Below are 18,745 nucleotides of genomic sequence, written 5' to 3' on the forward strand. Positions count from 1 at the left end.
CCCAACCGCTGGAAACCTTTTGTAGCAAATCGTGTAATAGAAATCATAGAGAATATCAACCACAACCACTGGAACCATGTACAATCACAAGACAATCCCGCAGATCCAGCTTCTCGAGGAATGCTGCTGTCAGCTCTGAAGACATGCGATTTGTGGTGGAATGGTCCAAATTGGTTATCTGAAAAAGATATTAAAATTATTAAACAAGATATAGAACCAACACAATTAGAAATGAAAAATAAATTAATGGATAAAAACAAACCTGAAATTACTTACCTGATTACTGATGAACCTGTAAAAGAAGAAACAACATTAATATCACAATTAGAAAATTTTGATAACTTAATTGAATTACTCAATACAATTGTATATTGCAAAAGATTTTTAAATTTTAAAAAACATATTAAAGCAAACGCAAAAGAAATCACAGTAAAAGAGGTAGAAGAAGCATTAAAATTTTGTATTAGAAAAGCACAAGAAGAAGAATTTCACGCAGATATTAGTAAGCTAAAGAATAAAAAGCAAGTAAGCAAGAAAAGTAAATTAAAGTCACTTAGCCCTTTCTTAGACGAAGAAAATATTCTCAGGGTGGGCGGTCGTCTCAGACACGCAGACCTAGTTCAAAACAGAAAGCATCCTATAGTTATTGGAAACACAAACTTTCTTGTTCAACATTTAATAGCAGATGCACATGCCAAAACGCTGCATGGCGGCGCACAATTAATGTTGTGCTATTTACGTTCAAAATACTGGATATTAAGAGTAAAATCACAAGTTAAACAACACGTACACCGTTGTCTAATATGTGCAAGAATAAAAGCAATATCAAGAACGCAATTAATGGGAGACTTACCTAAGCAAAGAGTGCTGCCATCCAGACCTTTTCTGAACTCAGGAGTAGATTTTGCCGGTCCTTTTCAAACGCTGATGTGCAAGGGTCGAGGAAACAGAACGACGAAAACATACATAGCAATTTTCATATGCACAGCTACCAAAGCTATCCACATCGAATTAGTGGGCGATCTCACTTCCGAAGCCTTCATAGGTGCTTTTCGACGTTTCGTCTCACGAAGAGGAAAATGCAGTCATTTATGGAGCGACCAAGGAAGAAACTTCGTTGGTGCAGATAAGCAACTGGCCGATGCCTGGAACGAGGCTAAACTACAATTTTCTGGTCATATCGCACAACAACTAGCCACAGAAGGCACTCAATGGCATTTTATTCCAGCTCACAGCCCTCACTTTGGCGGATTGTGGGAGGCTGGTGTCAAGTCTATAAAATATCATTTAAAAAGAATAATTTCAACTCACCTTACGTACGAAGAAATGACAACAGTTTTATGCCAAGTAGAAGCTTGCTTAAATTCACGCCCATTATGTCCAATAGATGACACTGATCCGGATAACCTTACTCCGCTTACACCTGGACACTTTTTAATAGGTGAAGCTCCAATCGTCGTGCCTTCACCAGACCTCAAGGACGTCAAAATTTCACCCTTAGCTCGTTGGCAACACACACAGAAGTTAGTACAAGATATTTGGCGGCGCTGGCAAAATGAATATCTGTCAAGACTACAACAACGCCCCAAATGGCTGAAGCTAGAGAAAGAATTCAAGATTGGAGACATTGTACTAATTAAAGATTTCACTCTACCGCCAGGAAAGTGGTCTCTTGGTAGAATTACAGCCAAACATCCAGGAGGAGACGGAATAACCAGAGTCTACAGTGTTTGGAGTAGCAGCGGATCTCATGGTTCGACCGTCAAGAGACCAGCAGTCAATTTATGCCCATTGCCTATCAATTATTAGTTTATTTTTTCTTTAACATCTTTAATTGTATTAACGTTCTTTCATTTTATTAGTTGATTGCATATTTTGTTTTGTATAACTTAGACAGCTAGAAAAGGACCATCTGTCCTTTTGGTGGGCGGTATGTTGAACGAAACTTGTGACTGACAGATGACATAATACGACAACTGACAGATGACATTAGCACATTTTAAAAGTAACGCAATCGCAACTTTTTTTCCCTTCTTATTGCAACCATTGTAAAAACGTAATTGAAAATTATACATCTTACACATCATAGAAGCATTTTATTCAAAAGTTCAAGAACCACATTGCATCCCCAACAAAGAATATCAATAGAGGTAAGGAAACAAAAAGTTAAAAATGTTTACTTCCGTATGAATTTTACATATACGTTACATGCATTTGAGAAAATGTGGTTTAAAAAGTACAATCGTGTAAAAACCACATCAAAGTTATGTCAGTACAGTGAAATTTCTCTCAAACACTGATTCTGCGAAAATATCTTTGACTTTTCAAAGACAGGACCTCTTAAATGTGCTTTCTGTCAAATCGTAGGAAATAATAAGTTATAAAATTGTTTGCTTACGTGCTCGTGTGACTGTGATTTTATGAGTGAGTAAATTTTTGCATCAGTATGCGTTCATAAAGACGTTTAAATCTTACTGTCTGTCAATAAATGCGAATGTTTAGATGGATGGATGGATATTTGTTTGAAGGTATCTCCGGAACGGCTCAACGAATCTCGATGAAATTTGGCAGAGATATAGAATATAGTTTGGAAGAACACATAGACTACTTAAAATTTTTTTTTTAATTCTGCGCGGACGAACTCGCGGGCGACAGCTAGTCTTACTAATATTATAAATACGAATGTTTGGGTGGATGGATGGATGTTTTTTGAAGGTTTCACCAGAACAACTCAACAGATCTCGAAGAAATTTGGCATAGATGTAGATCGTAGTCTGAAAGAACACATAGACCACTTATTATGTTTTTTTTTAATTCTGCGCGGACGGACTCGCAGGCGACAGCTAGTCTTACTAATGTTATAAATGAGAATGTTTGGGTGGATGGATGGATGTTTTTTGAAGGTTTCACCAGAACAACTCAACAGATCTCGAAGAAATTTGGCATAGATGTAGATCGTAGTCTGAAAGAACACATAGACCACTTATTATGTTTTTTTTTAATTCCGAGCGGACGGAGTCGCGGCGACAGCTAGTAATATTATAAATGGATGTATGTTTGAAGTTATCTCTAGAACGGCTCAACGGATCTTGATGAAATTTGGAACAGATGTAGTACACACTCTGGAAGAAGATATAGGTTACTTCTTAAGTTTTTTTTTATTTCCGCGCAGTCAGAGTCGCGGGCGATAGCTAGGTTTTCATCATCTTTAACTCAACCCCCACGGAAAGTGTTAGAATTTTTAGGCGCGGTGGCTATTGTCCTAGTCCGTTTCACTTTAGTCAAAGTGAAAGAACGTGAATTTACTTCCTATTTAGTGCTTTACGAAACAATCATTATTATGTTTTCGATAGTCTACGGTCATTCGTTGTATGTGTCATTACTGAATACACTTAATGTATAATAAATGTGAAATGTACTTACCAAAGAAAATTATATGTAATAAATATCTTCCAATATATATGGACTTTAATTTACAGATATATAAGCGAAGTTTAATTTTTTTGGGGTAGACAAAAATTTTGGCCAGTAGTGTATACATTGTTAAATATAAATGAAATAATCATTTAAATTAGTTCCAATTTATCAATAATACAGTTATAAATAGATTTTGTTTTCATCATTAATTTGAAGACCAAGATTTACATGTCTTATTATCCATCATATTCTAGCCATATTACATTCCAGATATCCTTATAGAATAAACAAATTTATATCAAACAAACTGAAAGACGAACGAAAAAAAAAGAATGTTTTTACACAGTTCTATGACAACAATAAAAATACATACTTGATGCCGAAAAACATTATTCCTTTGTCAATAAGCAAATATTAGTATAAATACGATACAATATTTTGTCACCTCTTTCATTATCTATGGAAAGACAGAGATAAATAATAAATGCTCATGCTACGGCAGTGAAGACGGTTCCATAATCATTATTATTATCTGCCCTTATACCCTATGAAGGGTCGGTACAGTATGTACTCCTATATACATCTCTATCAGCCGTCATATCTGAATGAAACTGTTCCGTGTAGAATTAAAAAAATCAGATATTTTAATACTGTTACAACATTGTTGCTTGCTAAAAGTTTTTGTTGTTTACTCCTTCTGTATCCTCTTCTCTTCTCTTCTACTTCTAATGAATTCTGTAACACAATGGCTGGCGCATTTTCACCTTTTGTATAATAGCGAATTTACTATTAATGAATACTGATATGTCTTGAATGTTGCTATATCCTACAACGCCCTCTGGTGTAAGGAAAGAGTTTTGCTATTGCGAAATAAGATACCTAATGCTCAATTAAAGACCTCATTCGATTCCGTCTTCCTTTATTTTATTTGATGGATTAAAAATATTTAGTTAGAATCCAAGATTAGTAGATAAACAAGCTAAGCTTAATTTCCAGTGCTTAATTTGCTAGTAGTTATGTACAATGCTTTATGCTATCTTTTTTTAGATTCTAGTAAATAAAGTATACACATACAAGTATAATATATATGCATTGCGAGTTAAAACGGCTGGTTGTCTGCGTAACATGTGAATAATAAATAATTGCAATTTAATAAACACTTATTTTTTACTCTATCTTTAAAGAAATACTTGCTTGTATTAAGGTTTTTAATGTCATAAACGTGACCACTCGTCCTTTATCCACTGTACAAGATTTGTGATAAAAAAAATAAGGAAGACATAATATGCAAAATGAAACTGTATTATTCTTTCAATTTGCAACGCATCCATAGCTTGCCTTATCAAATATAGAAAACAATCAATTCTTCCAAAAAGGATACTCTATTGATAATTAATGTAATCCACATTAGGTACACAACGTGAATATTGGATTCTAATTTTACCACAGTAAAATCGTAATTTGAAATTTTATTCCTTAATTTTGCTATGAAGTATACTGCTGTATGAGATTGTCTAGCGATTGCTTCTCTTGATATCAATGCATTCTCTTGCTGTTGCGAAAAAACTATTTTAGTACCCAATAAATTGATCTGTGGTGTATATCCTCTCATCCTGTCCTTTTTTTTTAGAAGTCTCTCGACCTTCCTTCACTTTCTTACCTAATTATAACTTTTATAAGCATACAATGTTGACAGTATATAAATTATGGTTTAACTAAATATAGGATGTTAACTTTATTCTATTTCTTTTTTTTTTAATTAAAAAAAGGAACAATATTTTTATCCAAAGGGTTAATAAAGTCTTTGTTTATATCAAGGTAGCATTAACTGATTATTCTTTACTACTTCAACGTTTATCAAGAAATTAAAGCACATTTTATGCAGTGGGATATAAAATACAAAGGAATAAATAAAGGAATTATTAATTCTGATATTAAAATAAATATAATAAGAAATTAGTTATATTCCTTTGTTCTCGAATAGTACATCAAGCTAGGCTATTGTTTATCTGTCGACTCTTTACGCATGTGCAAATTACAAGTACAATCGATACACCCTCAGAGCTGGCCGGCCAAAGTTTACCGTCTTCGCTTACTAAAAATAGACATGGAATCCTTTTATGCCAAATTTTACCGTCTCTCTGATCATGCGTTTTACGGACGTACGCAGTTTATCAGGGATATTAAAATAGACAAAGACTTCTAGAGAAGTCTATAGCTGCAAGGCGCATGTGCAGATGCAAACAATCAATATCCCTGCGGACAAGGACGGCGAAAATTTATCGTCTCTCTCAGATCATGTGATTTTCGAATGTACGCAGTTACCAAGGATATTACAATAATAGCCTTCTACATAAATATATTAGTTGCATTGCGCATGTGCGAATTGCCAATCAATACAGCGGCGAGATAAACAGCGAGATTCGTCCCGCCTCTCGTTTTGGTCTAATTGAAAGGGTAATAACAAACAAAAGGGTATAAAGTAAGGGTAAAAACAAACAAAGGATTCATTTTATAAAACTAAAATCTGCTGTCGGATGATAGAAAAATGTCATATTTACAACATTAGTATTTGTAGTATTTATTATTCGTTATGTTTCTACGAATTAAGTTTCAATTTTATTTAATTTTTCTTAATATTATCAATAAATATAAGATGCTTTCTTGCACAATAAATTACTATAAGCAAAAACTTTGTACCCTTTTTAAGACATTTGTGGTAACAAATGAACGTGAATTTGATACGGTTATAGTTAATTTTTATTAGAAAATAATGCAGTCATACTGAAAACCATGTTTAATCAAAAAATAATCCCCTAGAAAGACGTATTGACCATTTCTGACTATAAAATACATAATAATTCATTGCTCATGCCAGTTTCGGTCCGCCTTTGGTTGCACGCATGCGCTTTGATCGTCACAATATCACGCACATGCTAGATTCGGTCCGCCTCTGAGTCCTCGGGCATGCGCTTTAAATGTTTGTATTATGTAATTCTCAATACACAAAAAATGTATTCTTCTTTATTTAGCTCTAGAGCTATTTGTTGGCCTTGGCTTGTTCCAGAAATTCCTTCCACGTCACCCTATGTAAATATTTTATACTAGACAAAAAAATAACTTTTACACAACGTTAGAAATATCTGAGGTCCCAACGTTTTATTTAGCTGTAGTACAGTAGAATAAAGATTTCTAACGTTTATTTGGACTTGTTGAGTCTTTGACTTAACAAGAGTTCAAGATATAAAGTACCTACTAGCTTTTACAGACTATGTTCTATATCTATGTCACATTTCATATCCGTTGGGCCCCTGAACCCTCAACGAAGGAAGGGAAAATCATTGTTTTTCGACTTACTGAGTATTGGAATCCCTATAACTCGAAACTTCTTAAGAAACTTTCGAGTTCGAGTTGTAGGGATTCTACTGTAATGAGTATGACTTATAAATGTCATAAAATTTTGCAACCCTTAAAATATAGTTCAATAGATAATGTAGCATATTGTCCTTCCTCCTTTTCATTTCCTTGCCTCCACAAACCAGAGACAACAATTTATTATCAATACAAGTGTCACTGGAGTCGCAATCCACAGCGATAAAGGAAAACATTGTGTTGTAACCTCTGGTCGCACTGGGCTTGGTTGTCTATGATCTAGTCGCCCCTAACATAAGGTAGGCTCCGAACCTCTCTGTTGGGACATATTTATGCTGATGATGATGATTTTCTATGATCTTTAAGAATTCTTCAAAGTCCTATATTTTTAAAGGAATAAATATAATTACTTAAAATTACATTAATACATAGTTACAAGTGTTTCATTAGTATACGTAATTAAATTTAGGGTATTGTTTTTATTTATTTGCGAAATGCATCGGTCTTCCAAATTCGGCCCGCCTCTGAATATCAACAAAACGATCCTGCTAGATTCAGTCCGCCTTTGACTTCTCGGGCATGCGCATTAAATGTTATTGTCTAACTGGCCAGGCACTACATAAAAAGATACTCATATACATTTTATATTTAAATATAAAAAGACTAGCTGTAAAACATTCAGGGATGGAACATGATGGAATAATAATGATAGAAAATCTTTAATAGTAAATAATAATTGTAAATATATTAATAAATATCAATTCCAATATAATGTGGTTAGATAAAAACCGCTGATTAACCTCAGCCTCCATTATTGTCTTCATTCATTTTTATTTTAGGTTTTAGTAGCGACTTAAATACCGTTACAATCGTTGAATTGTTAGTCCTGGTTCCTGAGTCGGTACTAAACATTTATAAGTCGGTGGGTGTACCTTTTAATTTTCAATAATGCGAATTTTTTCGAATTTATCTACCACACTCTCAGACCCTTAGTGTAGATATTACATACTAACCCACACTAAGGAATGTCCTTTTGTATTGTATTTATTAGCGAACAAATTCTCGTTAGTTAAAACGTTTTAATAAATTTAGGTCGCCATACTTGTAAGACTAGTTGTGCATTTAGGAATTGACTTCGCAACGTTCAATATTCCTTTCGCCATTCTGCTCCGCGTTGCGTAATATATGAAGAGAAGTTTTTAAATTTAATATTTATTTACATAACTACACTTCATTAATATATCCTTAAATGTATTATTTTTAATTTCTCAGGCAAAGGTATTTTTCTTCTTTCTTCTAAAGATATTTGGCATTGAACTGAAACTCGAAACTATTGTCTTGGAAAATTCTTGAAAACATCCAGTATCACTAATCACGTTGTTACGTGCAGAAAATGACATATCATGGATTGTTAGTTTCACTTTAAAATGACAACCCTAAGGTCGCATGTTAACACGTTTCGTGCCACTATCATTTTTAAGACGTCTTCTTGTACGCCACATCCATTTCACTGGACTAGCTAATACTGTTTAGAGGAGTAACTGGAACTGAACTGAACGTAATGTACCTGTGTGAACGGATTTAAGGCACGAAATAATCTCGTATCAGAATTTGTGTCGAAACAAAAGCGGATCGGATCGTTCGCGTGGATCACGCTTCAGATTCACTGCATGCTAGAAGTAAGGCTAAGGTTAACTCGGTAGTCGGCGGCACTGAACGTGTTAACTCTGTCAGCAACATGATCATGGTAGTTGTCTGCATTTCCGCTTATTCTGTCTTTACCTGCACGCTTGGAATCAATTGCATTTTAAGTACTACTTAGTACTAATTTGTGGAGTTTAGGTATCATTTATCAATTTCAACTAGGTACGCGGTAGATTTTATCCACCGGATCGCTCTGATCGTTCTTAAATCTAATTCTTTGTCGAGTCTTTATATCTTTACCTTGGGTTCGTTCCTTACTTTTCACTTGTGTACTAAGTTAGTTGATAAACAAGGAAGATGTTCTGTCGAGAGATGGCGTTAGTTGTCATCGTGGCAATCTATAGAAAACCTATGTCGGGTGTGGGTTGGATATTTGTAACAAAATAGTTCTCAAGCCGAATCGACGAAATTTTTAAAGAAAAATAAAATTAAAAGCCAAATAAAATTTAAAATCAGTAGATTTTAATGTATTTCATTTAATTATTTCTTAATTGTATAGCTGAATAACGTCTATATTTATATCAAGAAGTTTTTACAAAAATAAATTGCGATTACAAGTTAATGTTTAATACAGACTAAAAATATATAATTTATCAACTAGAATTTTCCTCAATCATATGTATGTCTTATAAATGTTATGAAATACAGATTAATAAAGTTTTATTGTTATAAGGAACACTAGCTGTCGCCCGCGACTACGACCGCGCGGAATTAAAAAAAAACTTAATAATTAACCAATGTGTTCTTCAAGACTATGTTCTACATCAGTGTCAAATTTCATTTTGATTCGTTGAGTCGTTCCGGAGATACATTCAAACAAACATCCATACATCTTATCATTCGCATTTATAACATTAGTAGATTCTTTGACTATTCAAATTATATTCACAAACCAACAGATCCAAAAAGGTACTTACAACTTCTTAAAACTTATTTATAATTTAAATCCAAAATAAACCATTAATTACGAGTATATTGTTATTTTTAATTGTATGAACCGGTTTAAAGTTTTTTCGAAACGCAAGAAGGAAATAAGGTTTTTAAATTAAAGACTATTTAATTATCTTTTAAGCGTGCTATATTTATTGCGATTTGATTATCACTGTAAATTTCCACTGCCGAAGTAAATCTATTCTTCTCACTCTCTCTCTCTTATTCTCTTGAAGAAACAAAGATAACAATATGTTTTTGTGCGATTGTTTCTCCAGTGGGAACTGACAGAAAACATTAACAACAACAAACTCGGCACTAATAAGGGCGGTTTATTGCTGTATCGATTGCCCCTGTATTTGCACATGCGCTCTATGAAAGGACGCTAGTCGAGAAAGGTGGGCGATTTGATTACCTTAACTGCGTACATTGTTGCAAAGCGCATGATCAGATGAACGGTAAAATTTAGCCGTTCGTATCCGCTCGTGTTTTATTGCTCGTTGAGAATTGCACATGCGCCTAACATCCGACCTCTAGATTTGTCCTGGTTCGATGGAATATACGAGAACAAAGGAATTGCGTTTATCGAAATCGTTTCGATGAAATTATAATTAAGGTATATTTCTTTATTAAACCTTGATTTCTTCAAGCAAACTACTACCATTCTATTCATTTACTGAAAAACGTATGTAGCTGTATTGTGCAAAATGGGTTTATTGTATGTAATTTAAATGATAAAGCGCCTGTCTTAAAAACATAGCACGAGGCATGTATGATGAATATCTTCACTGCAACAATAGGCGCCGACCAAAATATCACAATAGCGTTAGATCTTGAACGTAGACACCATCAAGATTGCATGCAAATGCGAGCGCTTGTGAATTGTATTACCAAAATATTTATTTACCAAATAATAATTCCTTTGTCAATGGATATTTGTAGTGTTAAAGTTTTTGATCTTGATAACATTACGCGTGGATTTTAAAAGCAAGGACATCTTTGTTACTCTGATCTCTTAGTAATTCTCGTCTTAATAATATAGTTTATTCCTATTTATCCATATGAGGATGAGGTGGACTACACCACACTATGGAAACAAAGTAATATACGGGAGTTTATTTTATATACCTGAAGCCGTGTGAAGCAATCCGAAAGTTAAAATAAACAAAGTGAAAAACTTTACTATTTTTTAATGGTTAAAATCTTCTCAGACGACCTTACTAAAGAGTCATCACAATCTGTCCAGGGGATAAGAATCGCATACAGGACAAACGGTTTTTTTTTTGTTGATAGACAGATAAGACATTGAACACATCATCTTCCTACCCTTTTCCCTATGGAAGGTTGTCGTATTATGAACTTCTTCCAAACATATCAGCTTCGAAACTCATATTAAAGATAAAAAATATCCAGACATATTCTCCGAGCAATGAGTTTGGGTTAATCGATACAAACGCGCATGTGCATCAGGTATTGCTGACTAAGCCAGTACAGGCGAGGTTTTCAGTCTGGACCTCAGCACAGCCTCCTGATAACCTCTGGAGCCTGCGACCATGAATCCTGACGTGGTCGTCCGCCTCTCCTACTTGTTCATACTGTTCGTAATCAGCTTTTACCTGTGGAAGCAACTCATCAACCTTCTGTTCAGATCGCGGCAGTAATTAGGTGAGAATATTCTTTTTTAAACGTATATGTATCAATAGACGGAACAAAACGAATCATACCGTATTCCAGCACTTATTAACATTACATACTCTGCTTATATGAATATTCTTGAAGTCACAGATTAGTATCTCTCCTCCCCATCTTTGCGTCTCTTGCTTCCTCTACATTTATGCAACGAATTACAAGTACTCTTTACGTAGATCTCCTCGGCCGCCATACTCCTATTGATAAATATTGTCATCCCATTCAGCCTCTTGGACAAAAGACAGACAGCAATATATATTAATACCATTGTCATAGCAGCGGAGTTCAACGGTTATATATATATATTTTTTATTTGGAATCATTTACAGATTTACTTTGGCTATCTGTGAAAGTATCCGCTTAATAATTTGGAAATTATGGGCACAATGTGCCAACAATTAGTTACTGGCTAAACATAAGACAGTCTGACCGTAAGTTTCTAATTAACAATGTCTTTTTTAAATACAAAATGTATTTGTGTAGTGCCTGACCAGTTGAATACTAACATTTAAAGCGCATGCGCGAGCAATCAAAGGCGGACTGAATCTAGCAAGACCTTGTTGTTGATACTCAGAGGCGGGCCGAATTTGGCCGACCGATGCGTTTTGCAATCAAGTAAAAACAATGCCCAAACTTGATTACCTTAAAATTAGGTCTTTTATGGGTTCTTAAAGATCATACAAATTAATAGCATACATAGGTATATTCGACCCACAGAGAGGATCAGAGCCTACTCTATGTTAGGGGTGACGTAGTCAACCATGCAGGCCCCGTGAAGATTAGTTACTATAGTCTCGATTATGTGCGCATCACGATGTTTTTTTATCACCGTTTACTCCATAGTACAGAAGGCAACGTAAATCTTAGAAACCAATATTGTATACTTGCGTCGTCAGTATTTAGTAGCGCGCTCTCCGTACACATAGAGCATTGAATCGTTGACGCGATTCATCTGTTTGGTTACAGTCATAACGAATACATGTCAACAGTATAGTTTTCGGTTCCGCCATCTTGAAAATCGCAGCGACTATTCTGTTACGAGCTACTGGTTTCGGCCTGTGTACGAATCGCTTTTCAATGATTTAAATTGCCTTAGTGTATTGCCTTGTGTAAGAAGGGCCTTATGTATGTACATCTTACTTCTTACTAATATTATAAATGCGAAAGTTTGAATGGATGGATGGATTTGAAGGTATCTCCGGACCGGCTCCACGGATTTTTATGAAATTTGGCACAGATGTAGAACATAGTCTGAAAGACACATACTTATTAAGGTTTTTAATTCCGCGCGGACAGAATCGCGGCGATAGCTAGCTATTTTATAACTTTTTCAGTTTTTTGTATCATCGCTATCACACCTATACCAGCAAAAGCCTGGACATAGCTTGCATTTTCCGCATGCAACAACATTCTATTGTTCTTACGAGATTCGGTCTCTGTGAAAGGACGGCGCTGACGTAATCTGGTCTTTTGTATTTATTACAAGTTGAAGTGGTTAGTTTGGGAACAATCTTGCTATGAATATGGTAGCATATGATCAATACTTCGTTGTGGTTGCATGCGGAGATAGTCTGTGCCGGCCAGGGGTTTAGGGTCGGAGGGTTGTGGTAGGGGATGCGCATGTGTAAAACGAGGTCGGGGTGCGCGCGGCAAACAATGCTATGTCAGTCATCTCGTGTTATCGACGTGCCTCCAAACTTTAAGTCTTATAAAAACCGGCGCATAATAAAACAGTATATTTAAACAGACTTTAGTGGTGGTACGTAATGTCTTTTCGTCAATTATTTTGGGTAACAGTTTTGGGTTTAATTTGTCTTGTATTTTTAATATTGTTCGCGTTTTTTGTCGATCTTGTTTTTTTTATAATCACTAGTGCGTAAACAACGAGTGTATTTCTATACCTATATCTATCTAGATATAGCTATTAGCCGAGGCGCCATTGCTTTGATGAACATTACAATATTCGATGATTCCGCGCATGCGTATTGCGCCTTAACTAATACTTGGCAACAAGGGCATACAATTCTTTCAATTCGTTGATTATAATAATTTTAAAACATGACACCCCGCCAGAAGTTCTACATCGCCTTGTGCATGCTGCTATTGTTAGCTATTAATATTTGTAGATTTTTCATACTACGTTATCACGAACTTATTAAATCATAAATGGTGGTATTTTGAGTGATGAACTTACTTTTTTAATCTGTGGTTCCTGAGAAATCAACAAAGGGCGTGGTCGTGTAGCAGCGAGTTTCTATTGGGTAAGATCAATTCATTCCATTATTAAGATATGTACGTGACATTTATAAAGCCTTTACGGAATAATGATTTTAAATTCATGATAACACGTTAAATGGCATCAATTCGTTCTGCTATTAGTCTTGTAAAAATAGTAACCTATTATTCAAAATCGATTTTGTTAATCTTACTAATGTTATAAATGCAAATGCTTAGATTGATGGATAAATGTTTGTTGTAGGTATATCTTAAACGCCTCAACGAATCTCTATGAAATTTGCACAGATGTAGAACGTAGTCTGGAATAACACATAGGATACTTATTAAAGTTTTATTTAAAAAAACCGCGCGGGCGGAGTCGTGTGCGGCAGCTAGTAAGTAATAATTTTCGTATTTGTTTTTTCTTCGTTGGTTAAATATGACAGTTGCGTATCCAAACTGTCACTCGGTGACAGGCGACTGCTGCGCATGCGTGGAATCACATGCACTGATTGGTAGAATATATATTGAGTCCATCGCAGGTTTCAATAACAATCAAATTAGTAAGCCCTAACAGAACCTTATACCGCTTTCAATTTTGGTACATTTTTACAATTTTGTACGAAAATTTTATAGAATATCATCTGCTTGGATTTATCTCAGTTATGCGCAAGAGGTTTTATGAACCTTAATGTTTTGACTTAATTTTTACAAAGTATGGTAAAAATCGTAATTCTTACTAATATTATAAATGCGAATGTTTAGATGGATGGATGGATAGATGGATGGATGTTTGTTCGAAGGTATCTCTAGTACGGCTGCACGGATCTCGCTGAAATTTGGCATGGACGTAGAACATAATCAGGAAGAACACAGGTTACAGGCTTAAGTTTTTTTTATTACGCGCGGACGGAGTCGCGGGCGGGTGCTATTTCATAATATTTCTGGTAAAATAATTTCCACACATAACTTTAATCTATCGGAAAGAAGGATAAAATACGAAACAATAAAGCTTAGTCCGCCAATTGATAGTAATCTGTACTCTCTGCGTACTTCTTTGAGCTATAGCGCAGCTCTTTGTAGCCGTACTAAAGTGGGTTTCGGAAAATGGTCATATTGAAAATTTAGTAGTATTCCATCTTAGTCACGATTTATCTAAATAAATGACAATCTGAAAATAAACTTTTTATTAAAAAAAATAAGCAGATTTTGTTAATTTACCAATATTCCTTGTAACCATTTTATATTTACTCGAAGCTTGTCTTGGACGAGATTGGAATTCAAGAAAGCTAGATCGGTATTCCATATCCTTGATTATTAAGCTTTTGGCGCTATACATTTCCGCCCGCGACTGCGTCCGCGGAATTAAAAAAACAACTAAACTAAAACAACAACAAACAACAATTTTGTCAAGATCCATTAAGCTGTTTTGGAGATACCTTCAAAAAAACATCCATCTAAACATTCGCATTTGTAATATTAGTATGAAGTATGAGTTTTAAAAAATTGTAGTAAATGAGTTTGTTGCTTATTTAATAATATTATAATTAAATAATTCATTAAATAATAAAAAAAAATAATAATAATAAAATATAATTAATTATTAACTTAATTATAATATTTATGTAATACACGTTCTATACATAACAATTTTATTTTGAATTTGTGTAGGGTTATAGAATTACCATAACTTTATTAATTTGATGTTTTTGTTATAGAAGTGCATTACATTTTTACACTTTTTTCTTAAAAAACCGATTTGAGAAAGATCCCGTGCTGTTGGTAAACAAGTATATCGCGTTACGATGCGTGTTTTCAAAATCTCCCCATCGTTTGACCATTGTTTGCCCTTTGTCTCTGAGTTATGGAAATATCTGTTGCTGTGTTAGGACGTTGTGAGCATGCGCGGGGGGTGTCGACACGAAAGCTAAATGCAGCAACTGCTGCAGTGGCCGTTGAACTGTTGTTCGTGTTTGGCGTGCATTTTCCTATATACTATATTATTTACATCCTTAATTTCGTCAGTTATCATAATGCCTCATCGTTTGAATCCAAAATTGAGAGTGTTCCTTGTTATTATATATATTCTTTATGTATATTGCCTATATCGCTTCATGTATTACACCGCGTCTGAAGTGAAAAATAAATAATGACTACGGGCAATTTATATTTTATTGTATTTCTAATTATTTTCGTACTATATTTCTTGGTACTATATTTTTTTATTGTAATCGTTACAATTGTTTTACGAGTTTTATCGTTTTGTTTCGTCATTGATTCAACGATGCATTAGTTTCTTTTTATGATTGTCTGCAATCGTCCCAGTCTAAACTGTCCCGGTTACCATGGACTATAATGTACAAATCTGTGCTGTTCAAAACATAATGGACTTATTGAACTTTACTGTCCAGTACGTTTGGCAAGAATTTGGGCTACTCGCTTGCTGTATGCGTATTTACAATTAGGTAAGATTTATTTTTTTTACACTTACTGTCTTAGTTTATTAAAATGTTTAATAAATTTAAAAAATTGTTGGTGTTAGGTATTTTTTTACGTAAAGCAACAACTTGTTGCGTCGACTGTACTTGCGTAGGGTGACATGAGACTGATGCGCGTGGGTAGCAAGTCGCGCATGCGCTTTTCATCGAGAAAAACAAATAATATACTACACTAGCTATCGCCCGCGACTCCGCCTGCGCGGAATTAAAAAAAAACTGAATATGTAGCGTCTGTGGCAAATTTATCAAGCTTAATTCTGGCGATACCTTCTAACAAACATCCCTCCATCCATCCATCCACCCATCCACCCATCCACCTATCCGCCTATCGACCCATTCCATTAGTAAGATGTATTAATATTTAAACACAATTGATATGATAAAGATGACGCGCTGTCAAAATCCCGAGCGACCACAATCGGACAACTGTACTGATTTTGACTGTACTTTAACGGGAAGGAAGCAGATGGATGCACGCGGGATTATTATGGACGATGTTTTTTAACTTTTTAGATTTTTTTTAAATGTTTTGAATGTTCTCGAAAAGAAAAACATGACCAAGCCAAAATCAGAGATCCTTAATCTCATACCCATACCCTTTGCCCACACCCTTTGCTTTATGGGGTAAAGTTGCTGTATTAGTAGTAAATGAATTAATATTAAATTTAAGAATTTCATTTTAGTATTATCACTTACTTTTCGTATATGACAACAGAAAGGTAAAACAGACATTAATTCGGATACTAATCAATGCCATTATGTCGATAATAATGCGCAGATGCGACTCTACTGTACATGGCGGGATAGGGGTTGAAGCGCGTGGGGTGTTTTCATCCCCGAATCTCGTGCAGCACTTCAGGCAGTCCTTTCCTGCAGTCTGCATTGTTGCTTTCGACGCCGCAGGAGGCAGACGCGCTTTTAATTGCTTACGAAATTTCCTTTTTTACTGTTTCATAAATTTTTATAAGTAGTCTTTGAATTTAATGTTTCATTTTTTATTATGTTCTGAATTAGTGTTAAATTGATTTTATTGTGAATTAATTCGAGGTCCCGATTGGGTCGCGTACCGCGCAAATCAATAGAGTCGCGCAGAGTTCTCGTTGTTGGTCCCGGGATCCCGGGAACTCAGGCTTACGCATGCGTCGCGCGGGCTTCCGGTTTGAAATGACGCCGCGGCGCCGTTTGACATTGGTTTTAGTTATAGCAAACATTTTGTATTTCTTAATTTTGAAAGGATTTCGAATGTTACTTGGCTACTAAGACAACTTTTGTGTACAAGGTAAGTATTAGATGTTAGATGTTTTTTAAATAGGAAATAATTAAAAAATAATTCGAACCCCGGAAAAATACGATTTGAATCACAAGTCCCAACAATACAACAATAGACTATGCAAACGGAAAGACTAGCCAGAGAAAGCTAAGTAAACATGTCGGATTTCCATATGGCGCGATTAAAGAAAACATCTACCTCTATTCATACGTACTAATATTATAAATGCGAATGTTTAGATGGATGGATGTATGTTTGATGGTATTGAAGGTTCAACGGATCTTGATGAAATTTGGCAAAGATTTAGAACATAGTCTGGAAAAACATATAGGCTACTTATTACGTTTATTTTTTTAATTCCGTGTGGAAGCAGAAGCGGGCGACAGCTAGTCTTATATGTATACATACATCTTTGTCACTTTTGTACAATAGTACATACAAACACTCGGATCGAAAAAGTTTTTCTGAAAATGTAGGCCTAATATTCGTGAATAATTGTGACAATCGCCTTCGTATCGTTATCGCCAATTCTGTCAAAATTAGTATGAGATTTTTGGTTCATTTTAAGGCCGATAGGGTGCGTTGCACTAATTTTGTCGATAACTTTACGATGGCGATTGTCATATATTAATCTTTTAGTTTATCTTCAAAATACTCGAACCAAATCCAAACTAAGGCCGCATTCACACGGGCGCTTTTTTTACGCCGCCTTAAAACGCGTTCAAATAAAACAAATGCATTTTTATGTATCTTTTGATACGGCAACGCTTTTACAACGCGACGTTTTTTTAACGCGCGTTTGCATTTTGAACACTGGACGAAGTAAACAAGAGTGCTTTTAACTTTCATCGCTTGAGGGCTAGAAAGGCCGAGCTTTAACGCGACCTAAAAAAAGCGCCCGTGCAAATTCGGGCTAAAGTTTTACAGGCAATATATCTGGTTTCGAATCCGTCATTGTCCAATGTGTTTTTCGATTTTTTATTTATATGTTTTTTTTATTTTATTTATATCCGGCGTTCTTATGACGAATTAAAACATCGTGATGCAACCCGCACATTTCTGTGAAGAAATTTAAAGATATGTATGAAGTCAACCAACCCTCATTGGGCTAGCGTGATTGACTATGGCCTAATCACCCCCCTTTTTTTAAAGAGGGTATGCTTTATGCATACGCCGTGTTCCGGGAGGGACATGGGAGTTATTTGGGATTCTCTCCCCTAAACGGGAGCATACCCAGTAAACCACCTCTGTTCCTCCTACGCATGGTGACGGGGCTATTTGTACGATTTCGCACTCCTCCGCGGCCTCGTCTGCTGGCCTAATCACCCCTACCTAAACGTAGGCTCCGAGCCCCTCAGTGGGAACGTAGGGTTAGCTAATGATGATGACTGATAGAGTACAGAATGATGACATCAGTTGAAGTGCCAATAGCCTAAGGGTTAAGGGTACGGTTATTCGATCACGTAGTCGTCGGTTCGAATCCCGTCATTTGACATTTGTCGTGTCTTGGAGTCCTAGCACATGAATAGAGCTTACTAGAAATAGTTACAAGTTATAAGTCAGTAGATTTCATAAAATCTGCTACTAAAAAAGTGATTAAAAATTCTGTAATGAATTATTAAGAATGAATTAATAAAGGGCAAAGGTG

General features: G+C 35.2%; 1 protein-coding gene across 8 annotated transcripts in view; it reads left to right on the plus strand.

Annotated features, from left to right (window-relative positions):
- Positions 1-18,745, plus strand: part of LOC106717261 (tetratricopeptide repeat protein 39B) — a 53,855-nt gene that overhangs the window by 15,287 nt on the left and 19,823 nt on the right. Inside the window, exon 1 of one of the 8 annotated variants that reach the window (XM_014511052.2) lies at positions 10,996-11,088. The exons of 5 other annotated variants lie outside the window; for them this stretch is intronic. The gene's annotated coding sequence lies outside the window, so the exon portion shown is untranslated. Of the gene's footprint in view, positions 1-10,995; positions 11,089-12,953; positions 13,374-15,675; positions 15,795-18,745 lie in introns of those variants that run through there. 2 more of the 8 variants (XM_014511046.2, XM_014511051.2) reach the window with 2 other exon arrangements.

Source organism: Papilio machaon, chromosome Z (assembly GCF_912999745.1).
Source record: "Papilio machaon chromosome Z, ilPapMach1.1, whole genome shotgun sequence".
Lineage (NCBI taxonomy): Eukaryota > Metazoa > Arthropoda > Insecta > Lepidoptera > Papilionidae > Papilio > Papilio machaon.